The 5940-nt window shown below is 38.4% G+C and overlaps 1 pseudogene; it reads right to left on the reverse strand.

Moving 5' to 3' along the window:
- Positions 1-5061: 5061 nt before the first annotated feature.
- Positions 5062-5583, reverse strand: LOC112322390 (nucleoside diphosphate kinase B pseudogene; annotated as a pseudogene).
- Positions 5584-5940: the final 357 nt, after the last annotated feature.

The following is a 5940-nucleotide window of genomic DNA, read 5'->3' on the forward strand; positions in this document are numbered from 1 at the left end:
GAGCAACATCTGAGTTTTATTGCCTATGTTTTCTTCTAGGATTTTTATGGTTTGGGGTCTAACATTTAAGTGTGTGATCCATTTTGAATTTATTGTCATGTGTGGCATAAGAAGGTGGACTGGTTTCATTTTTCTGCATGTATCTGTCCAATTTTCCCAACACCATTTATTCAATAAACTATGTGCTTGCTTCCTCTGTCGAATATTAATTGACTATAAAGATGTGGGTTTATTTCTGGGCTCTCTATTCTGTTCCATTGATCTATGTATCTCTTTGTATGCCAGTACCAGGCTGTTTTGATTACTATGGCCTTGTAGTATAGTTTGATATTAGGTAGCGTGATTCCTCCAACTTTGTTCTTTTTTCTCAGGATCGTTATTGCTATGCAGGGCCTTTTGTGGTTCCATATAAATTTTTGAAATATTTGTTCTAGTTCTGTGAAATACGTCATTAGAATCTTGACAGGAATTGTGTTGAATCTATAGATTGCTTTGGGTAGTATGGACATTTTAATGATGTTAATTCTTCCTATCCATGAACATGGTGTGTGCTTCCACTTATTTGTATCTTCTTCAATGTCATAGTTTTCTTGTGACTGGCATTTGTGACCTCTCTCTCCCACTGCCCATTCTAAATTTTGAGCCCTTGGTGGTCCTGCCTATATGGAGTTACTTTAGTCTTCCACTACCTTTTACTTCTGGACATGGTGGTAGCAGGAAGTGCCCAGGAGATGGTACCATCCATACTCACTCCTGCTCCAGTGGGTAGCAGCAGCTCCATTTTCCCTTGATAGAGTCAATCATGCCAGCTTAATCAGTAACTCCCTCATTTTTTCTGGCTTGTCTCTCCAATGGCATGAGAAACCAGATATGATAAAATAGCTGTTGTCAAATAATATCTCAGGGGAAGCATTCTTCTCTTCAGTATTAAGAACTTTAAACTGGAAGAGTTCAGAGTCGCAAAGACAGGAAGCAATATGTTTACAAGTGATTCATTATGTGTATTTGTGAGACAAATCACTCCTCTTTCCATCCCTTGATTCCTGTATCCATGTGTTCTAGCTATGCAATAAAAGCACCACATATTTATCAGTTACTGTTGAATGGTAACCCACTCTAGCAAGGTAGTGTCTCCCAACTGGTACTACTATTACCCTTCCCATTCTATAAGGCTAGTTTCTTTGGGTGATGGGACATGTGGTAAAACCAGTGAATAGCAGGTCATTGCCTGAGTTTTTCTGTTGTAAGATGAGTTTCTTGGTCAGAACAGTGTTCTATGTGATATCATAATGGTAAGTGAGATATTTAATAAGTGAGATTTGCAGAAGCATAATCAGCAAAGAAGGTAAATCCATTTCCAGAATAGACATTAGAGAGATAATAAGTCACTGCCTCCTCCACAAGTGAGGGGGCAGAGTATAATCAACATGCCACAGTGTAGTTGGTTTATCCTCTTGAGCCATAATGCTTCACTGGGAGCTAATGACAAGCAATCAGGTTTAATAAAATTTCAGTCAGCAAAAACCAATTCAGCCTTATGAGGAGGAGTTGGTCTTTTGTTCATGAGTCTTTTGAGCAAGCACTGGGTCACTGGGAAGGGAGGTTGACTGATAGTCATGGGATGAGTCATCTTGTCCACTTGAGTATTTAGAGCCCCTCCTGTAGTTGGGGCCTTTGGTGACTATTCTCAGGTTATATAAATAGTCCCAAACTCTGGGACCATTTTGAGAGTTATGTGTGCATGCTTCTTCTCCAGATCTCCATGTCATTATACTTCCAATCTTGCTCCTTTCCAGTTCCCAACCCTCCAACTAAACCATTATAAATTGCCTATGACTTAGTGTAGATCCACACTTCTATCTTTCCTTCCTAACAAAATGTACTATCAGTTTTATTGCTTAAAGTTCTGCTCACTGATAAGATGTTGCTTCACCACTGCCCTCCCTGAGTAGAACTGTAACACTGTAGCAGTCTACTTCTAACTGGTGATAGCAAACATATAGAGCATTTGGTAAACTAGGCCAAATAGGTTTTTTATCCCTCTATAATTTGGCCATAGGTAATTCTTCATTATCCCATAGGTATGGGATCCAGGGAATGTCAGCCACGTGCTCACAAAACTTACTTGTGCCTCTAGTACCTGCTTGAGTGAAGTCTTGTATTTACTTTCCTTTCATTATGGAATACTTGTGGGAACACCATATTTTACTGCTCGGTAGATAAGAAATAAAAATTAATGATAAGCATCTAAGGTTGTGTGCGTAGGGGTATTATATGCCTAGGGTAAGGCATTCAGTCTCCACCAGAGCAAAGCAAGATGTACTACTCAAAAGGAGATCAGTGCTTAATGAAGGGGCACAGATTTATTTCAATCCCCTAAAAATCTCAGTTGTGATTCCCCCATCAGGATCTTCCATAGGATCCCTTTCCATTGCAGATTAAACTGTTTGTTCCATTAAAGAGATAGGAGGGAAAGTCTTGATGAATTTTGGATTTTGCAATGTCTGCAGTTCCCCTCCCCCAGTCAGCACCAAAGAGAGAAAAGGAGCTTTCTCCCCATTCTTTTATGATAGCCTGAGGTGGAGGGATTCCTGGAGGGAAATGCAGTAAGCAGTTGAGAATGTCCCTGTCACTACACCTCCCAGGAGATCCATACTTTCAGGCTAGCTCATACTTCAACAATTGCCTCCAGCAATCCATCAAAATTTCTAGTTTAAAGTTCCTACTCTCTTATATGGTATCTAGCAGTACCTGCCCCAGGGAAGCAAATGTTCTGGTTCCGTGTCCCTGTGGAGCTTGTCTCTCTCCAGGTCATTTGACTTGTGACTTCAGGTCTCTGAAGGGTTTGTGAAGAGTCCTTAATTTGTGCTCTGTTCAGTTTTTTTTTTTTCTCATCAGGGCAGGAGTGACATCTTGCTAGCTCTCTACTTCTCCACGTCGAAAATGGAAGTTCTTAAGACATTGAAATTTGAATTTCACATAATTTTCACATGTCACAAAATATTATTCTTCTTTTGACTTTTTCATTCCTTTAAAAATGTAAAAACCATTGTTACCTCACTGGCTGTACTAAAGCAGTCAGCAGGCTGGATTTGGCTCACTGGTGGTAGTATGCCAACCTTTGACTTAAGGGATTTAATGCTAGTTTATGGATGGTCATGTTCTTATGGGGAAAAGTCTGTGGAGGGTCTTCCAAAAAAGGTTTCCTCACTCTGAGAGACACATAGAAAAGACAGTTTAGATTCTTCACTTTGATGTTTCATGTCTACACACGATACACAAAACTTCAGCAGCCACCCTGCAACTCTGAGGGGACTAGCCTGAAGGTAATGCCAGGAGGCTGAGGACAGCAGAGCAGAAAAATGAAAAGAATTTGGTTTCCTGAAGATGCTATCGAGCACCTAAATTAACAAACACTGTAGCCATACTACTTCAGAACTTTTTATTTTTTAATTAAAAAAATTTATTCATTGATTTTGAGAGAGAAGCAATTTGTTGTTCCACTTATTTATGCATTCATTAGTTGATTCTTGTATGTGCCCTGACCAGAGACCAAACCCACAACCTTGGCACATCTGGACAACTCTCCAACAAACTGAGCTATCTGCCCAGGGCTCAGAAATTTTTATATGAGATGATAAAATTTTCTTATCTTTAATTATTGTTTTCTTACCAAGTTATAGTTTCTATTAGGCATCCTAACTAAAACAATGAGTCAAAAATTCTGGGGTTTTTTACATCATGAAAATAAGCATTCTGGTCATTGACAGGTTCTATTAAGAGAATGAAAATACAGCCATATAATGGGAGAAATTATTTGCAAATCATATATTTGATAAAGGACTTGAGTCCAGAATCTATAAAGAGCTCTCAAAACTCAGCAATAAGAAACAAACACAATTAAAATAATAACAGGCAAATGATTTGAGCAGACACCTTACCATAGGAGATATATGGGTTGCAATAAACACACAAAGAGATAATCAACATCATTAATCATTAGGGAAATGCAAATTCAAACCACAATAACATACCGCCACTCCCTTATTAAAATGCCTGAAATTAAAAAGGCTAACCAAACCAATTGTTGGAGAATATAGAGGAACTGGAACTCTCATACACTGCTTGTGAAATAGAAAATGGTACAGCCACTATGGAAAACAGTATGGAGTTTCCTCAAAGAATTGGCAACCCCTTCTTCGTGTATCTACACAAAATATTTGAAAACATTTATTCACAAAGATATGTGAACCCTTATGTTCATTACATCATTATTCACAATGGCTAAGACATGGAAACAACTGAAGTGTCCCTCAATAGATGATTGGATAGAAATGTGGTACAGATATATAATGGAATACTATTCAGCCATAAGAAAAGATAAAGCAATGTCATTTGCAACAACATGGATGGATCTTGAGAATATCATGCTAAGTGAAATGTCATACAGAAAAAGTCAAGAACCATATGATTTCACTCATGTGAAACATAAAACTGAGAGCAACAAATGAACAACCAAGACAAACAAAAACAGTATAGTGGTTACAAGAGGAAAAAGGAGGTGGCCGGGGTAGTAAAGGGTAAAGGGGGTCAAATATATGAAGATAATGACTTTGGGTGGTAAGCACACAATGCAATATACAGATGGTGCAACATACAATTGTATTTGACTTGGGGTGTTGAACACACAATACAGTGTACAGATGATATTGTAGAATTGTGCATCTGAAACCTGTGTGATTTTTGTTAATCAGTGGCATCCCAATAAATTCAATAAAAAGGGGTAAAGAATTGTGTGCTTGAAAGCTATATAGTTTTATTAACCAATGTCACTCCAGTAAATTTAATTTTAAAAAATTAAATATATATTTGGCATGTGATTGAACAATTCTTCTCCTAGGAATTTACCCAAGAGAAATTAAACCACATTTTCACAAAAAGACTTGTACAAGAATATTTATAGCCATTTTTTTTAGTTTCCAAAGGTTTTATTGGTAAATATGCTTTAGAAAAGAAAGATCGATCTTATTGCTTCCAAGTCAGTGGAATGAAGAGCTGTGTCTAGGGACACATCCAAGTTGGGTGGAAGGTGACTGATGCTTTGTCCACCTCTCGTTCATGGATCCAATCAAAAGAAAAAGACTTATAGTCAATTAATTCTTTGGGCTTAAACCATAGCCTGATTTCTCTCTCAGCACTTTTTACTGAATTGCTGCTGTGAATGATGTTCCTGCCAACTTGAATGCAAAAGCCTCCCTGAATGGTACCTGGCTTAGAATCTGTTGGATTGGTCTCCCCAAGCATCATTCTCCTTGTCTTTACCACATTCAGCCCCTCCCAGACCATGGCCACCACAGGCCCTGAGTTCACGTACTTCACATTCATGTACTTCAGCAGCCTGGGGTAGAATGAGCGGTATTTCAGGTAAGTGTAGTGCTGCTTCAGGAGTACCTCAAAGACCTGAAGAAACTTCATGACCAAAAGGCTGAATGCCTTCTGCTTGAAGCGGTTGATGATGTTGCCCACTAGGCTTCACTGCATGCCATCCTTGATGACAATGAAGGTGTGCTCAAAGTTGACCATGGTCGGAGGAGCTATCTGGGGGCTAGAGGGATTGAGAGGGGCAACTGAAGAGACTGCTGAAGCCAAGAGTCACCCCTATAGCTACTTTTTTTTCTTGCTTTGTTCCCAATATCCATGCTATTTTGATATCTATCTGGATTTTTCTTTCTCTCCCCTATCCTCCTTTGGCTTGGGAATTGTGATCTCTTTCAACACTGATTTTTTTTTGTCAGATAAAAATATTCTCCCATAACCAAGAATCTAGTATGTAGCATCCTCTGACATTTAAGAAACAAATATTTATGTGTATATAGAATCCTACATAAATAATTACATATATATGTTATATACACTGAGTGTTGTTTTTTAGAATCTAGC

The sequence above is a fragment of the Desmodus rotundus genome, chromosome X (genome assembly GCF_022682495.2).
Source record: "Desmodus rotundus isolate HL8 chromosome X, HLdesRot8A.1, whole genome shotgun sequence".
NCBI classification, from domain to species: domain Eukaryota; kingdom Metazoa; phylum Chordata; class Mammalia; order Chiroptera; family Phyllostomidae; genus Desmodus; species Desmodus rotundus.